Source organism: Cibotium barometz, chromosome 29 (assembly GCF_041138505.1).
Source record: "Cibotium barometz isolate CiBa-2024 chromosome 29, ASM4113850v1, whole genome shotgun sequence".
Lineage (NCBI taxonomy): Eukaryota > Viridiplantae > Streptophyta > Polypodiopsida > Cyatheales > Cibotiaceae > Cibotium > Cibotium barometz.
Genome location: NC_141074.1, coordinates 43,847,633 through 43,874,873, shown reverse-complemented (window position 1 = coordinate 43,874,873; position 27,241 = coordinate 43,847,633). Strand labels below are relative to the sequence as shown.

Below are 27,241 nucleotides of genomic sequence, written 5' to 3'. Positions count from 1 at the left end.
AGAAATGGCCGGCTTTTAAGGAAGAACCTAGAAACCTCCGTCTTGGCCTGGCAATGGATGGTGTAAACCCTTTTGGTTTAAGGAGCTCTTCATGGAGCACATGGCCTGTTTGCCTTGTGAATTATAATCTTCCGCCATGGTTAGCAATAAAGAAAGGTCATCTGTTGCTCTCATTAATAGTTCCAGGAAAGTACAAGGTGAAGAACATGGATGTATATTTGGCACCACTTATTGATGAGTTACGCACCTTGTGGAACGGAATTGAAGTGAAGGACATGTCAAAGCAGCAGAGTGGCCAAAGACTTACAACTGTGCAAGGTATTCTCATGTGGACAATGCATGATTGGCCTGGCTATGGAGAATGCTCACGTTTGTCTATATCGGGTTACAATGCATGTCCCGTATGTGGTCCTCGACTTGATTCAAGATACTCAAAAGCATTACGAAAGAATGTCTACCAAGGACATGTTAGGTATCTTCCAGAAAATCATGAATTGCGGGATGGTAATCTAGGAAGACCTCCTCCAAGTGCATTGAAGGCAAGCGATTGGAAGATCAAATGGGAGGAATGTGGCAACTTGGCATGTCCTGGGATAAAGAGGCTCTCTATCTTTCACCAACTCCCCTATTGGGGTGATCTCCTTATAAACCATTTGCTTGACCCGATGCATATTTTCAAGAATGTAGCTGACATTCTGTGGAAGACCATGACAGGAAAAAAGGATACTAAAGGCCAAAGGGATGACTTGGAAGAGATTGGTTGCATGCAAGAGTTGTGGGCTCGCACTAGACCCAATGGAAAGGTGCTACTTCCAAGAGCCCCATGGGTTTTTAGCAAGATGGAGGAACAACAAGTCAAGAGGACAATTTCAGAGTTTCGGACTCCTACAGGTTGTATGCATTGCTTGAAAAGTGCATTTACAAAGGATGATGATCTTAGTGGTCTCAAGAGTCATGATTGGCACAAGTTTCTACAATTTGTGCTACCCATAGCAATAAAAGATTGCCTCACTGAAGACATTAGAGCTACTATCTATAAGATTGGCACATTGGTGTGCTGGATTTCTTCAAAAGAGATAAAGAGAGACACTTTGGAGACAGCGCGTTTAAACTCCATAGAGGCAGTCTGCATGGTAGAGAAGTTTTTCCCTACAAGTTTATTAACAATCCAGATGCATCTGCTAGTTCATGTTGTAGATGAGGTTGCAGTTGCTGGAACAGTCCATTCAAGATGGATGTTCTTTTGGAGAGGTTTATGAAGACATTAAAGGGATTTGTTCGCCAAATGGCTCGCCCAGAGGGTAGTATGTCAGAAGGGTGGCTGATACAAGAGTCCCTTGTTTACATCACTGAATATTTAAGTTCCTCAGATCCAGAGATACCTCGACTATGGTCTCAAGAGTCCAACAGGCGAGTCATTGGTGAGGAACCTCAAGGCCAAGGCATTAAGAGAAAGATGGATAACACTTTGAGGAAAAAAATCAACAAATTTTGCATCTTGAACTCTCATGTAATGGAGAAGTGGATTGAGACATATGAAGCTCTCAACCGACAGCGAGTACAAGATCGTTTAAGTTTCAGAAGGAATCACACTACAAGAAATCTCCCATATCCAGAAGGTATGCAAGCTCTTCCGGACTTTCCCACAGGTAGATGGCTAGAAGCTACAATTTTAGAAGCCAAACGTGCTGGTTTACCTATAACAGAGGAGGAGGAGGAGCTTACAAAAGGATGCGATTGGCATGTAAGTGTTTAAGTTCTACATGTCTCTCTTTTTTTTCTCTACATGTCTCTGTGTTTGATTCTCCATCAACAAACTTTTTGTGCTATTTGTAGTATCACAAATATGGGGCGTTTTGGTCACATGGACGTCATTTTCGAGTAGAACGAATAGACCAAAGAAGAGCAACCTTTGATTGTGGTGTCACAGCACAGTTTGTTCAAGAAAGTCGTGCAAGTGCAAGTGATGATAACACAATTACTGGAATGCTTGATTACTTTGGAACCATTCAAGATATATTAAAGGTTGGCTTCAGAAGTTTTGAGTTGTTTATCTTTGATGTGAAGTGGTTCAAGGTAATCATGAATGGGCCACATGCAACTGTATGTAGAGACAAGAGTGGCCTCATCCAAGTGGACTCCACAAAGGTATGGACCGATCAGCAAGATACTTTTGTGCGCCCAGAGCATTGTGAGCAGGTTGTCTTTAAAGCGGATCCAAAAGATCCACGCTGGCTGTTTGTGGTTCAAGTCGCCCCCCGCAGTAAGCAAATTTTTGAAGAATTTGAGCTACAACAAGGTGATGTGGATGCACAGGGTAATGGAGAGCAGCAAGAACAAGCCAATATCAACAATGAAGAGGAGCAAGCAAATGAAGAGGAGCAACTAGAGCAAGATCCAAATGAAGAGGTGCAAACCAAGGAAGCTGAAAAACAAGTTGAGGAAGAAGACATAGATGATGAAGACATCCTTCATCAAGGGACTTTTAATGATGAGGATGCTGAAATGTACATAGACATAGATCTCTTTGGGGCTACTGATCTTAATGAGGATGATAGAATAGATAATGATTTTTAAAATGATGTATCTTAATGATTATGCAAATAGTTATGACATATTTGTAATGGTTTTATGACATTGAAGGTCCATTCATTGTTTACCATTGTTAATGTTTACCATCATAATCACTACTGTAGGAGCAAGTTGATATAGTTTTACCAATGTTGTTTATCATTGTTAATGTTTATCTTATGGTTCTTTCATTCATTGTTTACCGTGTAATTTTCATTTCGTACAAGTTTGTCATATGGTTTTTTGTCCAACAGGCCATGGGTGACTCACCGCCCTACGACTACAGTCCAGATTTCTCATTTAATCCTACACCGCAGGTTATAGATTGATCTAGCACATGATGACTGATGGACACACTATCTTTTAGAGAGATCAAAGCTATTGCAGCCATCTTCTATGACTTCTTGGCATGGGGAATCGGAGAGATCTACTAGCTTTTTTGTTGAGATATTCAAGCTCGATGTCAGTGTGAGCCAGCTATGCTATGTGCTGGCAGATTAGGTAGGAACATGTGTGAGACATAAATGACTGCGTGTCCAGCTGGTCATAGTGTGTGTGGACATTACATTAGGTTTACCTTGTAGTGTGGACATAACACTATGTTGTGTTCTCCTTTGTGTGTGTGAGAGAGATGGTGACTATGGCTTCTCTCCTTCTTTATGGTTGATGGTTATGGATTAGGGTTTGCTTCTCTTGTGTGTGTTACATCCTGCTCCTGTTTTTTATCATGGTATCAGAGCCAAGAGCTCATTAGCTGAGTTGTGTGAGTGAGTGAGAGAAGAGGGAAGAAGAAGGAAAAGCTGTGAAGGAAGCCATTGAAGCTGTGGAGCAAAAGGAAGCTGTGGAGCACACACCGGCATCAGATCTGAGAGCTAAGGACCATTGGTGAGTGTAGCAAGACCCCCTCTGCGGATTGCAGGTACCAAAGAGCAAGTTAAGTGAAGATTGAAGGGCATAAAGCAAAGGAAAAATTCTGGTTTTTTCTCTAAGCTTTCATGGAAAGCTTGAAGTGAATGTATACTCTTGGCAAATGTATACACAAAGGCACATGTATTCGGGCTTGCAAATGTATTAACAAAGTGGACACAAACAACATACATGATCTTGAAGCAGATTGATGCATACAGATTTGAGCAAAATCAAGTGAAAGTGAGTTTATGCAAAAATTTCTGGTTTTTCACAAAAACAGAAAACATACCCCCCGTGGAGGATCAATTGCAGGAGCTAGAGGCAAAATTGAGCTAAACCCTTCATACCCAAGGTAGATTAGGTCATTGCTAAGAGGCCTATCTATTCAATTGTGATTTTCCCTCTCTCTACAGCCCTCTGGAGTAGGCGGTGCATGAAGATGCAGAATTCTGGACAGTTTTCAAAGATTTCATCCTAATTCACTCATTTGGACACCAAATTGAATGCTTTAAAGCTTGGAGAGTTTAGCAAATACATTGCTAAGGCCTTGTGATGCTTGGTTGCAGCTCATTTCATGTATTTGGAGCTCATTGAAGTGATTTATCAGAGGTGTGCAGGTTTGCAGAAATTCTGTCCAGAAACAGAGCATTTTTAATCAAGGCATTAATCTTTGCCTATATCAAATTGGCCAAATTCCTCTGGTACAAGTAGAGTCCTATGAGTTGCTAAACTTTTGAATCAAAAAGTTTTGGATTTGGAGAAGATTTGAAGGAGATAGAGCAATTTTAGTGAGAGGTGGTACCTGACAGGTGCAGAAAAATTCAAACCAGAGGTTACAAAACTTGGTGGTTCTCATTCCCCTTGAAGAATTGGATCAAACCCTTCTAGGATATGTTGGAGCAATGTGTTGGGAAGCTAATGCAAGTTGAATCATTGCATTTGGACAAGATTTGAAGGATTTAGAGCATAATCTTGACTGGTTAACTGGCGAGAATTTACTGGCGAGAAAAAAAAACCAGAAAATTTTTTGTGAAGGAGTTTCATTTGATTTCAACTTTGATCGAGTGTACATTGTTGGTGAACCATTGTGGGATGTTAATGCACACAATTTGCAAGCATTTGATGTGATTTGAAGAGATTTGGAGCATTACAGGTACTTCGTACATTGTGATCGAAAGGGTACATCTACTCTATTTTTTTGCAACAATGGGAGATGGTCCAATACAGATTGTTGGAGAGAAGCTTGATCGCACTAATTTTCAAGTATGGAAGTTTTGAATGAAGAGTTTTTTGAAAGGCAAAGGGTTGTGGAGTCTTGTCTCGGAGGAAGACCCGGAGCCATACCTACCTCCTCAACCAAATAATGCTCAGTTACTGGCTCACAAGCAATGGGTAGAGCGGTCCTCGAAGGTGTTGCATTATTTTTCAATATGTGTAACAGATGCCTTGCTTATTCACATCCAAGATGCAGATACACCGAAAGAAGCATGGGGTATCTTGTGCAGAATGTATGAGACAGACACTGGTGCCAGGAAGATACAACTAAAGCAACAGATTCACAGTGTAACACGAAGGAATCGGAGTATACATGAGTATGTTCAGGAAATCAAGGGTTATGCTGATTCCTTGTCATCAATCCATGCCCCAATGGATGATGATGATTTGGTTGCACTCACGTTGCGTGGTTTAGGCAAAGAATACAAATCTTTTGACACTTCCATCTCAGTAAGGTTGGGAGGAATGCCAGACTTTAATGAGCTTGTGTCATTGCTCATTGTGGAAGAATTGAAGCTTGGCCTTGGTGGTATGAGTGTTACAGGTGGTGCATCCTCGTCAAGCAATGATGAACATGCAAGAAATCAAGCTTTTTACTCATCTAGAGGCTTTCGAGGCAGGGGGAGATTCGCATCACGTGGACGTGGTGGTAATGGTCGTGGATGGCAGGATAGACCTCCACAGCAGAATTTTCAGCCTTCATATGGTGCTCGAGGTGGTCGTGGTTATGCACCTCAACGAGGCAGAGGTAACCCCCGTGGACGAGGACGTTGGCAAGGCCAACAAAATTCTATGCAAGATGTGGAATGCCATTATTGTGGCAAATATGGTCATATGGCGAGAGATTGCTTTCGCAAACAGAATGATTTGAGAGGGGGAAGAGCACAACGTGGTGGTCATTATGGTGGAAACTATGCACATGGTGGCAACTATGCATCAAGTAGCAATGATGGAACTGCAAATCATTTGTTTGCCATGAAGCATGTTGTGGGTTCTATGACAACAAATGCTGAGAATGATGATACATGGTACATGGGCTCAGGAGCATCAAACCATATGACATGTCATGGAGAATGGTTTGAGCACATGAAGCCAATGGATGTGAAGGGCTATGTGGAAACAGGTGATGATACCCAGCATGTCATTACACATGTTGGAAGTGTACCATTGGTCATGCATAATGGTCAGACAAAGTCTATGTCAGATGTGCTGTATGTGCCTTCGATCACTAAAAGCTTGGCCTCAGTTGGTCAAATGGTAGAACAGGGATTACAGGTTAGATTCAATGAGCATGGATGCTTCGTTGAAGACTTTAAACATGGATGTAGAGTGATTGCTAAAGGCAAGAAAGAAGGAAGACTGTTTAAGCTGGATGCTGGAATTCCTGAGCTAAAATCAGCCATGTTCTCAAAGAGCAGGAATGTGGTACAGGATATTGACATGTGGCACAAGAGGATTGGCCATGTCAATATACAGAGATTAAAGAACATGCAAACAAGGGGCATTGTCAGTGGATTGCCTCGATTTAAATATAATGAACATATGCATGTTTGTGAAGCCTGTCAGTTTGGGAAGCAGGCAAGATTGAGATTTCCTAGAGAAGGAAATATGAGTAACAGGCCACTTGAGATCGTACATAGTGATGTATGGGGTCCTGCACAAAACCCATCTATCAAAGGCAGTTTATACTATGTTACATTCATTGATGACTTTAGCAGGATGACATGGATATACTTTCTCAGGGAGAAGAGTGAAGTATTGGAAAATTTCATGGATTTCAAAGCTTTTGCAGAAAAGCAGTATGGCTGTTGGATTAAATGTCTGAGGACAGATGGAGGTGGTGAATACACCTCAAAGGCCTTTGAGCATTTCTTGAGGAAGCATGGAATAAGGAGACAATTGACATGCAGGTATACACCTCAGCAGAATGGTGTGGCTGAGAGAAAGAATCGTGTCATATGTGAAGTGGCAAGGGCAATGCTCAATGAAAAGAGCATGCCAGATTACTATTGGGCAGAAGCATGTGCTACTGCAGTGTATATCCTGAACAAATCACCTACAGTAGCCATTCATGGAAGCACGCCAGAGATGCGGCTTACAGGTTACAGGCCAGATATTGGACATCTGAAAGTCTTTGGATGTGTAGCTTATGTTCATGTGCCTGATGAAAGAAGACGGAAATTGGATCCTAAGGCAGAGAAATGTGTATTTGTTGGATATGCACAGGATCGCAAAGCTTACAAATGCTATAACCCTCAAACTAGACAAGTAGTCATCTCACGAGATGTTGTATTCGATGAGCTTGCTAGTTGGTATAAAGCCAAAGATGAGGGAGTCATTGACACACTTGAGGCGAATGTGCCTGTGAACTTGCCATCACAAGCAAGTTCTAGTTCTACTACTATGTCTGGGCCAGCAGCAGAAGCTGAGAGTAGTAGCAGTGTACGTCCATGGTCAGGACGTTTGAGGCATGAGAGTGTAAGCACTGGCAGTAGTGCTATGGATAAAGGCAAAAAGAAAGTCGAAGGAATTGGAATCACAGGATATGAGTCATCCAGTTCTGAAAGTTTGGATGAGGAGCTTGGCATACCTGTATTACGCACACCTGGTGCTAGACAGGACAGATATGTGCCACCACATGCTAGAGTCACAGGTGTACAGAGTGACCCGCATGCATTGCGGAGATCCCAGAGGGTCAGATATCCTGTTGACAGGTTGACATACAGAGATTTTGCTATGCACTATGCATATATGACATCTATGGTAAAGCATGTGGAACCTACATGCTACACAGAGGCTGTTGGAGAGCATGTATGGGAAAAAGCAATGGATGTGGAGATGGACGCATTGGTCCATAATGATACATGGGATTTGGTTGCCCTACCAAAGGACAAGAATGTTATTGGATGTAAATGGGTCTACAAAGTGAAGTGCAAATCTGATGGTTCTATTGAAAGACATAAAGCAAGATTGGTAGCAAAGGGATATGCACAGACCCATGGATTGGATTATGATGAGACGTTTAGCCCAGTGGCTAAGATGGGCACAGTGAGAGCAGTCATTGCTATGGCTGATATGCTTTTACACTTGGCAGTGCTGTGGTGAGTTGGAGTAGCAAAAAGCAACCTACAGTTGCCTTATCCAGTACAGAGGCTGAGTACAGAGGTGCAGCCATTGCTACTTGTGAGGCTATATGGTTAAAGAGTCTCTTGGCAGATTTATGTGAGCCTCTTGATGGCAAAGTTGTCATACATTGTGACAACATGAGCAGTATGCAGTTGGCAAAGAATCCAGTGTTTCATGCGAGGACCAAACACATAGAGGTCCATTATCACTTTGTCAGAGAGAAGGTGCTGGATGGTACAGTTGATCTTCAGTATGTGAAGACTGATGAGCAGGTGGCAGACATCTTCACGAAGCCACTTAGCAGGGAGAAGTTTGAGTACTTCCGGACTATGTTGGGAGTACATGGGATGAGCTTGAGGGGGAGTGATGAGAGTCTTGATATCCCAAGCTCATCTACATCTTCATCGGCAGTACATCATGAGCTTGAGAGGGGTTGTTGAGATATTCAAGCTCGATGTCAGTGTGAGCCAACTATGCTATGTGCTGGCAGATTAGGTAGGAACATGTGTGAGACATAAATGACCGCGTGTCCAGCTGGTCATAGTGTGTGTGGACATTACATTAGGTTTACCTTGTAGTGTGGACATAACACTATGTTGTGTTCTCCTTTGTGTGTGTGAGAGAGATGGTGACTATGGCTTCTCTCCTTCTTTATGGTTGATGGTTATGGATTAGGGTTTGCTTCTCTTGTGTGTGTTACATCTTGCTCCTGTTTTTTATCATTTTTATCATGTGTGTTGCATCTTCTATGTCCCCCATTTGGGTTGGTCCTTGAGATGGGGTGTGGTATAGCACCTTTGTTTAGCATCTTCTCGTCCATGCTTCTCTTTTAATGATGATGAATGCATAGTTGATGCATGATTTAGCCTCGTGGTGGAGGCTGTGGGTGGTGATGCTTATAAAGTGATGGTAGTTGATAGCCCATACAATGACTAGTGAGCCTCCACATCTATTGTTGGGACTTTCTACATTTGCTACTAATCTTTTTTTAGTTTTCTTTTTTTTTGTACATGTCGGCTTTATCTATATGGACATTCTTCTCTTTTTTATGTAATATGTGGATGAATTTTGGTTCATATTTGATGTTTCTAAAATTATGACGGTTGATTATGATCTTTGTTTAGTGAAATGTATCTTGAAGTTACTCATTTTATCATCTTAGGCTCTGCAGCGGTGGTGGAGGCTCAAAATTTATACTATTCTGGCACTGCTCCCCCAACCACTCAGGATCATTTCTGATGCATTTATAATGAAGTTGAGCACACTAATTGTGAGAAATAGTAGTTTATAAGATAAAAACACCTTTAATCATGTGTAAAAATATAGTGTTTATCATCTAATGCATCAGAATTGCTCCTGGAGGACCGGGGAAGCTATGCCAGAACAGTGCAAATTTAGGCTCTGCAGCGGTGGTGCAGGCTCAAAATTCGCACTGTTCTGGCACTGCTCCCCCAGCCACTCAGGATCATTTCTAATGCATAATGAAGTTGAGTACACTAATTGTGAGAAACAATAGTTTATAAGATAAAAACAGCTTTAATCATGTGTAAAATTACATTGTTTGTCATCCACTGCATCAGAATTGCTCCTGGAGGACTGGGGAAGCTATGCCAGAACAGTGCGAATTTAGGCTCTGCAGCGGCGGTGAAGGCTCAAAATTTGCACTGTTCTGGCACTGCTTCCCCAGCCACTAAGGATCATTTCTGATGCATTTATGAAGTTGAGCACACTAATTGTGAGAAATATTAGTTTATAAGATGAAAACACCTTTAATCATATGTAAAAATATAGTGTTTATCATCCAATGCATCAGAATCGCTCCTGGAGGACTAGGGAAGCTATGCCAGAACAGTGTGAATTTAGGCTCTACAGCGGCAGTGCAGGCTCAAAATTCGCACTGTTTTGGTGCACTGCTCCCCAGCCACTCAGGATCATTTCTAAATTCTGATGCATTTGTAATGAAGTTGAGTACACTAATTGTGAGAAATAATAGTTTATAAGATAAAAATAGCTTTAATCATGTGTAAAATTACATTGTTTATCATCCAATGCATCAGAATTGCTCCTGGAGGACCGGGGAAGCTATGCAGAACAGTGCGAATTTAGGCTCTATAGCGGCGGTGCAGGCTCAAAATTCACACTGTTTTGGCACTGCTCCCCCAGCAAGTCAGGATCATTTCTGATGCATTTATAATAAAGTTTACACTAATTGTGAAAAACAATAGTTTATAAGATAAAAACAGCTTTAATCATGTGTAAAATTACATTGTTTGTCATCCAATGCATCAGAATTTCTCCTGGAGGACTGAGGAAGCTATGCTAGAACAGTGTGAATTTAGGCTATGCAACGACGGTGCAGGCTCAAAATTCACACTGTTTTGGCACTGCTCCCCCAGCCACTCAGGATCATTTCTGATGCATATAATGAAGTTGAGTACATTAATTATAAAAATAGTAATTTACAAAATAAAAATACCTTTAATCATGTATAATTTAAATACATTATTTGTCATCCAATGCATCAGAATTGCTCTTGGAGGGCTGGGGAAGCTATGCCAGAATAGTGCGAATTTGGGCTCTATAGCAGCGGTGCAGGCTCAAAATTTGCACTGTTCTGGCACTGCTCCCCCAGCCACTCAGAATCATTTTTGATCAAGTTGAGTACATTGATTATGAGAAACAGTAATTTACAAGATAAAAATACCTTTAATCATGTGTAAAAATACATTATTTATCATCGAATGCATCAGAATTGCTCCTGAAGGGCTGGGGAAGCTGTGCCAAAACAGTGCGATTTTGGGCTTTACAGCTCGCACTGTTCTAGCACTACTCCCCCAAGCTCCCAAGGTCATTTCTGATGCATTCACAAAAACATTGATGGTACAAACTAGAAAAAACAATGATATACTTGATGAAAATAAGTTTGCAAAAATTGTATTGTATTCATAATAATAAGAAATGATACATCATCTTTACAAAAGCTTTCTTACAATATTGAGCTTCCTTCTCTTGTTATTGGGCAGAGTGTGCTCAAGGAGTGATTGGGCTATTTCTTGAGGATCCTCTATGCTTATACTTTTGGCTACACCTCTCAGCATGAGTTGCGGCTCTATGTCTGTTTTGTAATTGGGCTATGGCGTTGAGAGGGACAAAAATCCAGAACCAAAAACATCAAAGGCAAGGGATTTTTTAATCAGAACTATACATTTGGTGCTCTGTGCCATAGAGGCTACACAGAGGAAGCAACATCCAAATCTTATCAATGTTGAGTATTGAAAATTGATCAAGGACAAGATTCAAAAGCTTATTGATGTAATATATGAGGCTGAGTATCATGATAGAATGAGTATTAGACCCATAGTGATTGTGCCAAAGAAGAATGGAAAGATTCAAGTTTGTGTGGACTTAAAGAAGGTCAATGTAGTCACTATTCAAGGTCATTATCCCTTAACACTTAGAGTATTAGACCCATAGTGATTGTGCCAAAGAAGAATGGCACGATTCAAGTTTGTGTGGAATTAAAAAAGGTTAACGCAGTCACTATTCAAGGTCACTATCCCTTAACACTTAGAGAATGTGCTAATAAGTTTTTAAGGAAAGAATGCTTATAGCTTCAAGATGGAATATCAAGTTTAACCAAGTGCTCCTAGGTTTGATAAATCAGCAGCATAAGGCTACTTCTAAAAAATGTGGGGTGTATGTTTATACAATCACAATGTTTAGTCTACCAATGCATTTGTAACATTTTGATGACTAACAAGTATGTATCACAAGGATTATCTTTCAAAATTACTCAAATTATCCATTAATACTATTTGTGTTAACTCAAGTGTGGGAAGGAAAACTTAGCATGTTTGTGAAAATTCTTTGAAAGTGTCAATTATACCGTATCTCACTCAACCCATTGAAATGCCATGTTTGAGATAAGAAGCAAGTTATCTTTGGATATATCATATCTAATAATGGTATTTATGCTTGTTAATTGATAGTGGAGTTACCACCTCTAACTAATTACAAAGGGGTGCAACGCTTCATGGGACATGTTCATTACTTTAAAAAATTTATAATCTTCTATACTAACCTCACAAAATATCTATACAAGTTGTTGTAGACAAACAAATACCAACATATATATGACAACCTCAAGCATGCAATACAAAGCTCAAAGATGAGATTCAACCTTTCATGAGTATCAATGCATCAAATTTTGTAATTGAATGTGTATTAGTAAAACCTAGAGAGCACCAACTAGACTTTTTAATTAGCTTTACTAGTCATCAATAAAATGATGTAGAGATGAAGTACATTGCCATTGAGCAAGAAGATTTAGCCATGATGCTCGTAATAGTATAGAAATTTATCATTGTGTTTTGGCTGACAAGTTTGTATTCCTTTTCCATCAACAATATTTTTTGTATCTTATTAACAAACTTTATGCAACCACACATATCAATGGATGATTCTTGATAATTTTTTGGATTCAGCTTTTACTACATGTATATGACAAGCTCAATATTAGTTAATGTACCCATACTTACAAGCTCCAAGATATGATATAATCTTCCATGTTCACATGGTGATGCATCAAATTTTACCATTGAATGTGTATTAGCACAACACCAAATAAAGTTTCTAATCATATTTGCCATTAATTGAATGATGTGGAAATAAACTATGCCTAGGTTGCATTAATTTGAGCAATCAAAAAATGAATTATTCTATAAAATTTGGGGCTTCATGGAATAATACGTGAAATATAAAATTTATCCCAATTCTAACATATGAAAGAATTTATTGTAAGATAAATTCTATTGTACAATATAATAAGATAGATTTTTGTATGATATCGTTCAAAGATTAATTTTATCATACGAATATTGTAGGATAGATTTTATCATAAGATAGATTCTATCATGTAAGATCTCGTATGCTAGAGTTTTTATCGTATGAAGATATATTTTATAAGATAATTCTATCATACGAGTATTATAGATTTTTTACTGTTAAAAAAAATGTATTATTAGATAGATATCGTACGAATATCATATGATAGATTATACTGACCGATAGATTATATCAAATGATAGTTTATTTCGTATGATAAATGTCAGCGTATGAGATACAATTATTCCAACTATTTGAGAGCTTTTAGGTAATTAAGTTTTAGTTCTTAATTAGGTTTTTGTAGTGCATTTGTAATGTTTATTCACATTAAAAAATTTAAAATTTAGGTAAGTAAGCTTTAATTCTTATTTAGGTTTTTGTTATGTATTATTCATGTTTAATTCTGTAGGTTAAAAAATCAAATTCTTTTGTTGTTTAATTTTAGAATTTTTGTTATAGATAAAGTTAGATAGATTTAATAGATTAATTTAAATATTTTTAATAGATAATTTTTATTAGATATATTTATATTTTTGTATGCTTAAATATTTTATGTTAGATCAATTAAATTTAATTAGTTATTTTTTGAAAGTAAATAAAAATATATAAAAAGTTAAAATATTACATTTTAATCTCTTGTGGATCATCGTGTGATGCATCTAACTCGCTATGGCCTAGTGTGCTTTTGCATTCTAGGCTTTTGAGAGATACTGTGTAAAATGAACATAATAATCAATAAATAATAAATAATAAATAGTATTAAGATCGCCATCAAAGCTCCTTACTTGAAGCACAACACAGGTGGGCAGACAACCATCAATTTGTAATCAAGTTTGCAAGTAGTAATATTGTTTACTCTCCACTTCTTTCAGTAATTCAGTGCTTTGTATTGTTTACTCTCCACTTCTTTCAGTAATTCAGTGCGTTGTATTGTGTTCTCTATTGTGTGTGTATTCTTACACACACATCCTTGTATTGTGTGTGCATTCTTACACACACATCCTAGATATTCTTCTAAAATTTACAATCTTACATAAAATATAGAATAATCTAATGTTTTCAAACTTAGATGTTCATTAAAATTTTAGAAATTAATATTTACAATTTATCAAAATTTTAAAAGTATTTTGATAAATACAAAATTCTAAATGATCTTATATATTTATGATAGATAAGAGGAGAGAGAGAGAGAGAGAGAGAGAGAGAGAGAGAGAGAGAGAGAGAGAGAGAGAGAGAGAGAGAGAGAGAGAGAGAGCTATTGAAGCCCAAGCTTTGATGCTTTAGTGACAATATCAGAGCCCCTATTCTAAAGATGGAGGATACATAGCTGACAAACTTTCAAGAGTGCCAATAGCTTTAACATACTCTTGCTTGAGTTAAGTAAATTTGAGGGCTTTGCATGCATCACATCCAAGTATTCAAGAAACTTGGAAAACTAAAGTTAGTAGAATTGTTCTTGAAGGCCTACGCGTTGAAGGATCTTGAGATACATGGATGCAATAAAGTTGTTAGAGATAATTGTTGATACCTTATGAGCTAAGGTGTGGGTTTTAGCCAACACATCAAATGCACCAAAGCTTCAAGTCTCAAGCCTCAATGGTAGAACCTGCTTCCTCTATTATTTCCCCCCCTTAACATGAGGAGAGAGCTCGTCAAAGTGAATCAAGCTAGGTAATACCTCTAGGTCTACATAAATAAGTGAACAGTATAAGGGATCTACCTTCATGTAAGCTAGGGATTTAGCTACCTCAATGAATATTTTATGCGAGAGAGATTTGCAGTCTACTTTTGACACATGCCTAGCCTTTGGGAATTTAGGCATTGTGTTAAAGGTTAAATTCACCAAGAACTCATTCAAAGATGAGTTTTATGATGGAAATATCTTTAAGGGAAACAATGGGGATGTTATAGCTCTTGAGGTCACATGCCTTAATTTTTATTATCCAAGTTTTGTTGGTCCATTTGTGTTTCTTTGGCATACACATGAGCCAATGGTAATCTTTTAAACTTGAAATGGCTCCAATAATCTCTAGCAATGGTACACTTTGGCTTGGGGGGATGGATCTTGTCTATGCCACCTATACTGACTTTATTAGTCTTACATACCAAATACCTTGAGTGGTTACCCAAAGTTTACAATCAGATCCATGGCTTCATGTCTACTATATGCGATGTACTTCACAATGATATGCATGGAAAAAACTTTTTAATGCATTTTTTAATAAATCTAAAAATGTTTCCATTGGTGTGATTGATTCAAGCATGAGCAATAAGAGGAGGCATTGAAGACATAATGTTTGATAGAAAATAACCGCTTGGATATGAAGAAGACTTATGGAAGAAAATTGAGGTATGTGCCTCTTAAATGTTTCAACACAACTACACCCCATGCCCCCCCTCCCGAGGCCATTTCAAGACCACTCTAGAAGTACTCCAACGGCTATTAGGACAAGAAACTTCTACATTTTATTTCATTTAAACATTAAGCTCATACATATTTTTCACATCAACTTGAAAAAAAACCCCAACATAGCTAGGATGAGGTACCCAAACAAGTGCCTCCACTCTTATGAGTTTTTACACACTTTTACACATACATCTAGATATCACATTTCTATTTGTACAACTTTTGGACTTCGTCTTCTTGATAATGAGTAAATGTAAACATTTACGATCCATAGAAAAACATGCATGCATCTAGATATCACATTTCTATTTGTACAACTTTTGGACTTCATCTTGATGATGAGTAAATGTAAACCCCACATGTGACTCATACTTATATGAAATAGATATGGATTCAAATGTTGTATGATACTGTCAATAACCTTCCATAACCATAGCTTCATGCTTTTCAAATAAACAAGAAGAAGATAAATAAAGCAACTGTGCATGACAAAAAGAGTGGGGGTTCAATCTCCCCCCATGCATGAGTGAGCATGCTTCCTCATGCATGTATTTATGTATTAGCAAAAAGCAAGTGCTCACAAATATAGCTTGATACATTCCACTTTGGGCCATTAATATAAAAAAGTAACTTGGTCCCCAAGCTCGTATATTTACATTAAAATTGTAGCAATTAAATTACATGAAACTATGGGCAGGTGACCATCGTTGCACATCAAAATATGACGGCAGTGCATCGGCCAAAATCCATTGCACCCACACTAATCCATGCACTGATCTGCTCACCAAAAAACACAAGACACATTAAATCTCGCGTGTCTGCCCAACACAATGCGACCACTGCTCCATGCTCTCGCATGTAGCCAGTCACGACTTCTCGCGTGTAGCCAGTCACGACCATATGGCAAATGAGCGTACCATAAATATCACATAAAATATCAAATAATTCCATAATTAATTCCATAATTCTCATTTCCATAACACTATCGCAATGTATCGACATTAAAAAACCTAGCAAACATTTAGTGTGTAGCATGCAAAATAGGTGGAAAGGTTAGGATTTAGGATTAACTATGAAAAAGATCTCATGTCACATGCATTGAAATAATTTTTAAATTCCTTTTAATTTTTAAATTCCACTTTCTTTAAAATGGTATATTATAAAATCCACTGTGAATTCTTTTACTGAGAAGTAGGCTTATATTTGTATACAACCTAATTTCACCCTTTCTTTTACAGATTTGGTAGATTTTTTTGAATTCCTATAAATTATCACCCCTTAAAATGAACACCCCTTAAAATGAACTCGTCTACTACCTTACATTCTCACATTATAGAGTTTAAATGCTAAAGTAGAAAATACGACTTGAGTATTAAATATTTGAGTCTATATAAAAGAGAATGCCAATTTAGGTATGTGTTCCCACATCAAATTTACTTTACAAGTTATTTTCAATTCTTTGCCATAGTCCATACAACTCTAAGAAAATCGATAAACAAACAAGGAGGATTAAAGTGGGAAATGATAGATGCAAACACGATATCAATTTTGAAGAATGTTTATACTTCACATACCACAACAAACACACACATAAGAGTAGACAAGCACACAAGAGATATGGATAGATGAATTTCTTCTATTCTCTTCTCTTATCTACTACAACCATAACATAAAGAGATAAGAGTACAACCATAACATAAAGAGATAAGAGTACATACTATAAGGGAAACTACTCTACTACTATAAGATACACTGGTCGGTCCATAGTGTGAACAAACTTCATGAGATGGCACTATAATTATGCCACAACTCTAATACACCCAAGTATCTCTCTGCTAGCCTGATAGAAATAATCAACGGTGGACTTTATGTATCTAAGAACCTCTCTGCTAGTCTGAGACACTATCAATGTATGTAAGCATAGTGATGGGCTATATAACCATTATATCTTAACCTGTCAATAGGGTATCTAACCTTAGTAAACTTGTGTACACCTAGATTGAAAAGATGCAGGGGACAAGAGAGCTTGAGCTCTTGCAAGCACACACACACTCACAAAACCCTAAAAGAGAACACACAAGGTGAGAGGCTGAAAATCTTCTTCTTCTTCACACAACACTCAACACACCATATACAAAGATAAGAGTACACACAATATGAAAAGGTACTCAACCAAGTACATACTAGGGTTCTCTATAGTGTGAACCCAACTAAATGAGCTGGCACTATAACTATGCACCAGTCTCTACTAGAATGGCTGTCACACAGCCTATCATCCCACTAGCCGCATATCACCCATGATCTCACCAACCATGCTAGTGGTGTAAGTGTGGGGCCTATCCCCTAGGCGGGTCATGTCCACCGCCTCACTAGATGAGCTCGATATCTCAATACTCCCCCTCGACCTCAACTCCATCTCATGTACACCAAGCGAAGCCCTGAATCTGCGGAGCTTCTCTGTACCCAATGCTTCGGTGAAGATGTCAGCGACCTGATCCTGTGTGCTGACATAAACAAGGTCAATGTCTCCTGCCAAAACCTTCTCTCTGACAAAATGGTAGTGGACCTCTATATGCTTCGTGCGAGCATGAAAAACTGGGTTCCTGGCCAACTGTATACTGCTAATGTTGTCACAGAAAATGACAACTTGTCTATCCACTGATAGACCCAAATCTACAAGTAGCTTTCTCAACCAAGCTACCTCACATGCTGTCACAGCAGCACATCTATACTCGGCCTCTGTACTGGATAGAGCAACCGTAGGCTGCTTCTTGTTGCTCCAAGTCACAACAGCACATGAAGCCACTAGTAGATCTTCTATTTGAGATACTACCAGCCCAATCAGCATATCTGTGTACCCATCTGTGTACCCATGTACACATATCTCTGTCCCAGTTTCATAAAATAGTCCACAATGCAAAGTAGACCTCACATATCTGAGTATGCGTCTCAATGCATCCAAATGGGGCTTTCGAGGAACCTGCATAAACCGACTCACCAACCCAACATCATAGCTCAAATCTGGCCTGGTGATCGTCATGTAGATCAAGCTTCCTACTATGTGCCTATACATAGTAGGATTCTCCAAAATCTCTCCTGAATTTGCACTCAACTTGCCATTCTGATCCAATGGCACTGAGATAGGCTTACAGCCTATTATACCATACTTGGACAACATGTCCAAGCCATACTGTCTCTGCAGTAATCCAATACCATGTGGTGACCTAATCACCTCAATGCCTAAGAAATATCTGAGCTCCCCCATATCCTTCATCTCAAACTTCTGTCTAAGCAAGATCTTTACATCAAAGATCTCTACATCATGGTCCCCCGTAATGATCAAGTCATCTACATAGATGACAGCAAGCACAACCCCTCTATCACTATGTCTCACATACAGCGAGAAATTTGCATTGGCTACATGAAAGCCAATAGTGACAAGATATTCAGAAATCTTGTCAGACCATGCTCTTGGTGCTTGTTTTAAGCCATACAAGGCTTTCTTCAACCTGCAAACATGCTCGGGGTGACTCACATCCTCATAACCAGGTGGCTGCAACATATACACCTCTTCCTGCAAATCCCCATGCAAGAATGCATTCTTTACATCCATCTGATGTAAAGACCATTTCTTTGACGCAGCCACTGCTATCACAACTCTCACTGTTGCCATCTTGGAAACTGGGCTGAAAGTTTCCTCATAATCAATGCCATATGTCTGTGCATATCCTTTGGCTACCAATCTAGCCTTGTACCTGCTTATGCTTCCATCACTGTTATGCTTTACTTTGTACACCCACTTGCATCCAATGGCTTTCTTTCCTTCAGGCAATTGCACTAAATCCCAAGTCTCATTTCCATATAGTGCATCCATCTCCTCATCCATAGCTTTCTCCCAACACACATTTCCAACAGCCTCATCAATGCATGTGGGCTCTACAACCTACACAAACCTGCACAAATTTTGCCATGTATGCATATTTATGTGCCACATAACCATCATAGGTAAACCTCTGCACAGGATTCTTCACTCTCTCAGATCTTTGCAGCTTTGCATTCATGGCTTCCATAGCCTTCTTTACACCAAGTGTTCTCATAGCTGGTATCCCAAGATCCTCATCAAGGCTCATCTCTGAGCCACTAGACTCAACACATAAGAATGCCCTGCAGAAATGTCAGGCATACTAAGGGGCTCAACCACTTTCTCTTTGCCTTTATGTGATGTACTAATCACATTTGCAGGATTGGTATTATGACGCAGCCTGCCACTCCATGGTCTATCAACTGAACCACTAGATGAGGACTCTCCTGGTCCACTCAAAGACTGTGATTGCTGACTTACATTCTGTGCAACCACATTTCCACTCACATCAGCCCCAACAGCTTTTTTTTCAGCAGCATACCAGCTGCTCATCTCATCAAAAACAACATCCTTGCTTACCCTCAACTCACGTGTAGCACGATTATAACACCTGTATTCCTTTTGCTCAAGGGAATACCCAATAAACACACATTTTTCAGCTTTTGGATCTAGCTTAGTTCTCAGCTCATCTGGCACATGCACATATACAATGCATCCAAAGACTTTCAGATGAGACAAATCGGGTTTTCTGCCAGTAAACTTCTCCTCTAGAGTTACATCATGTATGGCTGCAGTTGGAGTCCTGTTCATGATGTAAACTGCTATAGAAATAGCCTCAGCCCAATAGCTATGCGGCATATTCTTCTCTCCCATCAATGCTCGTGCAATCTTAGCAATGTGCCTGTTTTTCCGCTCAGCAACTCCATTTTGCTGCGAAGTGTATCTACATGTAAACTGTCTCCGAATACCATTCTTCTTCAAAAATTCAGAGAACTCATTGGAGAAGTACTCTCCCCCTCCATCTCTGACCTTAGGCACTTTACATATTTCCTTGTTTACTTTTTAACCATAACTCTGAAATTCTAAAAATGAGTGAACACCTCACTCTTCTCCTTCATGAAGTATACCCACACTTTCCTTGTGTGGTCATCAATAAATGTCACATAATACCTGCAGCCTCCCATAGACATGGTCTTCGTAGGACCCCATACATCTGAATGCACAACATCTAGTGCATTTCTGCTCACATTTCTATTACGTGAAAATACATGCTTTGTTCGCTTTCCAAATTGGCATGCTTCACATTTTTTCTGCATACCTTCAACTTTAATCTTTGGCAGCCCTGTCACAATTCCTTTAGTCTGCATAGACTTCATTCTCTGCACATTCACATATCCAATTCTTTTATGCCAAATGTTTGTGTCTGTAACAATTCTTGAACCATTTGCAAACATCGCAACACTCACTTCAGGCATGTTTACATTCAATGTAAACATTCTGCCCACTCTGTTGCCTTTTGCAACCAACCTGCACTTGTCTTTAAAGTCTTCAACATAATAACCATCAGAACCTACAAACCCTGCTCAATCATCTCGCCAACTGAAACCAGATTCTTTGTAAATTGGTGGGACTACATCGTGTATACATTCTCTTGCAAATCACTATGCAAGAAAGCATTATTTACGTCCATCTAATGTAAAGACCAACCCTTCGCTGTAGCCATAGCAATGACAACTCTCACGATTGCCATTGTCGCAACAACAACTGGTGTGACGGCTCTAGGTGATGGCCTCTATAACACCACCAGACACCACACAGGAGTAAGATATATTGCTACCAAAATAAGGGGCTCCTAAATCATCAACTCTAAAGCACCAATAAATTCATTTGATATCCTCTGTCCTTTAGCTAACACATCTAGACACCTCAATCATTTCAACCAATATAGCATCTCTCACAAATCCCATTTAGGTTTGACCCAACTCTGACACTCAAACACTCAGATCTTCAATCCCAAATGGTATCTTTTAGCATATCTCAACCCAAAACAACTTGTTAATATTGATCTCATATGATTCAACACAAACTAATGATGCTCTCATAATTGACCTAGCTCAACAATATCATCCAGAACAAAACACACCCTTTCCTACATCTCATCATATAATATTATCATACCATATACAACTTATTCAAGTCATATCACCTCTTATCTCCTCACTTACAAAAACATATAAATCTCAACTGCCCTGAGACATGGTGTTAAACAAAGAAGAACAAAAACATAAAAAGAGAGGAACCTTCACAACAGGAACTTAGCAAAAGTAGTCTTCACAGCATAATCTTCACTTTCATAGCATCAAGCCTCAATGATGTAATTTGTAGTTTTCTTTGGGGGTCTTCAACTTTGGATAGCAATGAGAAGTAGAACCATGTTCTGAATGCATCTAAGTTCCAGCAGAGCTGCACCTCTCAAGGATTCTAGGGCCTAAGCACCCTCATACCATATACAACTTATTCAAGTCATATCCCCTGTTATCTCCTCACTTGAAAAGACATATAAATCTCCACTTCCCTAAGACACGATCTTTAATAAACAAGAACAAAAAACATAAAAAGGGAGGAGCCTTCACAATAGGTACTCAGCTTAATCTTCACTCTCACAGCATCAAGCCTCAACTATAGTTTTCTTTGGGGGTCTTCAACTTCAGATAGCAATGAGCAGTAGAACTAGGTTCTGAATGCATTCCAACAGAGCTACACCTCAGAGATTCTAGGGCACTCAACCTCCTAGATGATCCTCTAAATACCTAACCACCCTTTGTTCTGAATGGATTAAAAACTCTTTAAATTGTCAGCTTCCCTTCTCCCCTAGCTCTTCTAAATGAATTATGTATCATCTCGATGATCTTGACACACAAAACAACAATACATTTGGTATATTCTCAAATCTACACACCCTCAAGCTCACCCAAACTCACAAAGCTTTCAAGCTTCCCTTGAGAACTTGTAACTCCCATCAAAAACCTTCACAAAACTTTAACTTGCATGATCACTTCACGTCCCTTGACCAGATTTGTCTAACTCAGTCTCCTAAAAATAATGTGCTGAGATTTTTCCTCACAAAAACTGATTCCCCTCCAACGATTGAAGCTATGGTAGATAACTATGTCTAAATTCCTAAAATTATGGGTTGAAGGAGGATAGAGGAAACATCCACGACTAATTCCCAACAAAAGTTACAGATACTGAACTGACCCAAGCTTCAAATCCTCATGAATTCTTGGAAAAAAGCATTTACTCACCTTGGTCTTGGGGCATCCCCAAGCTTGTTGGTTCTTTGCCTACTCAGCACCTTCTCACTCAGGTCCCTATCTTCTTTTTCAATTCTATTGCAGATGCTCCTTTTTCTCAGTCTCTGTCCATCGTCGTTTTTTCCCCCTTCTCTCTACTACAGAAAAATGCACGCACACCCCCAATTGGGAACTCCCTTGTTTCCATTTTCTACTCTTGCCTTTTTTGGCCTCTCCCCAACTCTTCTATGAACTCCCCATGGCTGCCAAGTGGAACTATGTGTGGGTACTAAATGCACATGGCCATGCATCATCACTATGTATATGATCAATTATGGGACATCCCTAATACTATCTCATATACATTTTCACATCCCCCACCATCTTCACATCATAAGCATCCAATGATCATTCATATCCATCTTCTTTAGACTAACATCCGCAGTAGATGTCCATTGCCAAATGGATATGCTTACCATGTGACGCATATGGCCATGCACCATTACCAGGGACATCATCAACCATAGCTCATTCTCATCACCATCCACCATACATTCACATGCATTTTCCATTTCCCATGACATGACCTACCAAAACCACATCCACTCTTTGCACTCTGCCTTTTCCTCCTTTGGGCTTACCTAGGTTCCATCTGCATGCATCACAAAAATGCTCCTCACACCTCTCCTCATAGTCAATGCCATAGGTCTGCACATAACCCTTCGCAACCAATCTTGCCTTATACATGATCATTGATCCATTTACATTATTCTTGACCTTATACACCCACTAACATCTAATTTCCTTCTTTTCTTTAGGCAAAGGCACTAACTCCCATGTTGTATTTGCATCCAATGCTACCATCTCCTAATTCATGGTATCTTCCCATTTTTTATTTCCAAGTGCCTACTCAAAACAAGTGGGCTCTAATCCTGGCTCCAAATCTTGTACTGCTTTAACCATGTAAGCATAACGGTGGGTTGTATGTCCATCATATCTCAACCTACCTACAAGGTATCTAACTCATAGACCTGCCACTTTGATCAAATGCTAGGTGTCCTTAAAACAACCCTAGTTCTCCTTGCACTAGGAGTAACCCTTGACAAAATTCCAAGCTCATCATCAAGGTTCTGCTCAGAGCCATTGGAGTGACCATTCACATGTGAGTGACTTGTTGAGAGATCATGCACAAAGGTTGATATATCTTTTCCTCCCCTATGCATGATACATGTGTATCTACATCTATCCTTGACCTACCTGACCATGGACTAACATTGGATTCACTGCTAGAGGACTCTCCAGGTCCATTAAGCACCTTTGTTTGCTGCTCTACATGTGGGGCAGTATCATTACTTCTTATACCTCCATCTTTTGTTGTCTTCATTGGGATATATCAACAATTCATCTTATAAAAAACAACACCTCTGTGTACTTACATCACACGAGTGGTAGGATTATAACATCTATAACCTTTCTTCTCCAAAGCATAACCACTGAAGATGCATTTCTTTGCCATTGGGTCCAATTTTATTCTCACTTTATCGGGAACATGCACATATGCAATACACCCAAACACTTTCAAGTGCGAAACAACTAGTTTTATGCATGTATCTTATGTTCAAATGTAATGCTCCTTGCATTATAAGCTTGAGGACTTGTAAAACTAGATCTTTGATTCTCCACCCAACCATATCCCAAATGGACTCTAAACACATGGTTATATAGGCCTATGTGATGCATGACCTTCCAACTTCAGCCCCTTGACCTTTCATTGGCTAGGCATGGCCTTTCACTCTCCAATGCCTCCTCAACTACCCCTAGAAGAGGGAGCCTACTTTTGTGGCCTTTGTGCTTCCCTTGTGCACCATCTACTTCCCTTTTACTTTAACCTTAATGTCTATTAACCATGCTTTCGTATTTCCAATTTGAAATCCCCTGAACCTTCTTTATATGCAAACCTTTTACATATAAATAATCTTTTCTAGTCTTACCTTATAGTGTTTCCTGTCAGTCTCATAATATTAGGCATCATACCATGAACGACTGTAGTGGGGGTCTCCTATTCATAATGTACAAAGCCGACTTCTATAAAAAAATAATCTAGCATATTCTTTTCAAACATGAAGGCATGTGTCACTTATGCAATGTGCTTATTTTTCCTTCCTACAATACCATTTTGTTGGCGGAATGTATCTACATATAAATTGTCTCTTGAGTTCTTGCATTCTGAAGAAATCATTGAACTCATTGGAAAAATACTTTCCCCCACCATCCGATCTTAGAAATTTGATTTGCATATCTTTTTTCTTCTCAACTAAGGCTTTAAATGTCTGAAAGTGAGAAAACACCTCAATTTTCTCCTTCATAAAATAAACCCACACTTTCCTAGTGTGATCATCAATAAATATAATGCAACTTGTAATTTTTGTAGTCTTGGTGGTCAGTCCCCATACATCCGAATGTATAACAACCAATGGCCTTGCACTAACATGCTTTTCATGTAGGAACATACAAAGGAAATAAACATCCTGCCATTTCTATTACCCTTTGCAACCAAGTGGCATTGATTTTTGAAGTAACACCCTTCAAAATTAAACCTTACTTGGAGACCCTGCTCAACCATCTGTCCAACAAAAACCATGTTCTTTATAATATTTGAAACATGAAGTATATTTGCAAAGTACTTCATTTTGTCATCCTGCGCATGGACAATGGCACTTTACCAACATACTCAATGGGATGCGCAATATCATCAATTCTACATAACTTGGTTTTATCATTTTCTACATGTCTTTAAACCATTCACCATGACTGGTCATGTGGTAAGAGGCACCGGAATCTACATACCAAACATCTCCAGATCCTGACACAACTCCTGTTGGTGGAACTGAAGCCGCTCGCTTTTGTTATTACCACCGTGTTTACTTGATGCATAGTTACCTTGTTGCAACTTTCCACTTTTAATATCATTCTACATTTTTTATAGTAGTCCTTTGTCATGTGTCCTCATTTGAGATACTAATAATACTCTAATTTCTTTGCTAACCATCTCAGCCCCTTTGGCTCCCCCTATCTCTATGTTATTTGCATTTTGATTTCTTTGCCAACCACCTCGGCCCCTCTGGCTCCCCAGTGTCTCTAGAGCGGCCTCTTCCACTTGTTTTTACATTTAAATCTTGTTATCCTGTCCATCATTTTTGTTTCTAAAATAGCCTCCACCTTGGCCTCTAGATGATGATATCTCTCTGCCTCTACCTGTAATTGAGTAGAAGGGCTACTCAATTATATTTCTAGAGGATGAACCTCCCTTAATATTTATCGCCTCATGGATGAGAAGAGAAATTAATTCCTAAAAGTCGAGAAAGTCCTCTTGAACTTCGATGGAGGATTGAAATTGGCTGTATTCTTTGTCAAGATCATTCAATGTTACACACACCCTATCAACATCATCTACTGGTGATCCAATAGACGCAAGGGTATGTGCAAGACTTGTAACCTTCATTGAGTAGTCATTTATACTCAGCTTTCCTCTGGACACATTTTGTAGCTCATGCCTTAGCTATATCTTCTGAGCTTGGGTGTTTGTGCTATACATCTTCACCAATTTGTCCCACGTCTCCTTAGGCATTTTTCCATCTTGTATATGTATAATCATAGAATTTGTCACACTGAGAGACAACCAATACAACACCTTTCTAGATTTTTCATGCCATGCTTTATATGCCTATAGTTGTTGAGGGGTTGAATTTTCTTTAGCAATCTCTAGCTCCTATTCATCACTTGTGATGAACTCCTAGTATCCTTTTCCAATAAGGAAATTGGTCATCCTGAACTTCCATGTCTGGAAGTCATTCTTGTCTAGCTTCTCACTCATAATATGTGATAGACTTTTAGACATCTTTACTTTGCAGCAACTTACCAAACAATGCTTGTAAAAAAACTTCTGCACTTTTTGCAACAAATCTGTTGTAACCTCTAGAGTGGTATTGTAAACTTGTTATGATACCACTGTATGTGAACCAGTCACATACACATACATCCACCGCCAACACCTATAACATTTAGATTCTATGCACAGATTGTCCTATAACCAAAATTTTGCATGAATTTGCACTGAACAAGAAATTGGGCATAGTGAGTCAAAATCGACACTTCATACAGTGACTATAAAAAACTTGTAGAGCCAAAATAATGGGGCCCGAAACGCACCCGAATCATGCCGAAACGTGTAAAAACTTACTTAACTATGTTAACTATACATAATATGGACTTCTTCCTTCACTAAGAGGATGCCTTGATATGAGACAATGACTTTCCTATCTGCCTATAGCTCTCACAACTATCGAAGGTGTTGCTCCAAAATCAAAGAGGAAAAGAGATGGAAATACCCTTACTACTTCCTTGCTGGCCTTTTTCTTGCCTCCTAAGCTCTCACAATGAACTGGAGCTCTGATAAAAGAGATTTCAAAGAGAGGATGAGAGCTTGAGTTACTTTAGTTCCTTGCAACCAAACACACACACACACACACACACACACACACACACACCCACACACAAGAGAGAGAGATATACAAGAGAGAGAGAGAGAGAAATGCATGAGAGAGATAAGTGGATGAATTTTCTTTTATCTTCTTCTCTTGTCTACAACCAGTAACATAAAGAGTTAAGAGCACATACTACAAGGGAAAGTACTCTCCTTCTTTATCCATAGTGTGAACCTGGCTACATGAGCTGGCACTATAGCGATGCCTTAACTCTAGTCCTTCAAAGTGGCTATCACACAGCCTGTCATCTACAACCATTGGTGGCATATCAACTATAATCTCACCACCCATGCTAGTGGCATGAATGCGAAAGCTATCGCCCAAGCAGGTCATGAATGTGCATAGCACTATTTGAGCATAATATCTCAAC

The 27,241-nt window shown here is 39.0% G+C and overlaps 1 long non-coding RNA gene across 1 annotated transcript; it reads right to left on the bottom strand.

The window, feature by feature from the left end:
* Positions 1 to 15,658: 15,658 nt before the first annotated feature.
* LOC147622225 (uncharacterized) lies at positions 15,659 to 26,822 on the bottom strand. The gene is made up of 2 exons (XR_015269732.1): positions 26,716 to 26,822; positions 15,659 to 15,949 (listed from the first exon to the last, which is right to left on the bottom strand). It is a non-coding gene; the product is annotated as an uncharacterized LOC147622225 (long non-coding RNA).
* Positions 26,823 to 27,241: the final 419 nt, after the last annotated feature.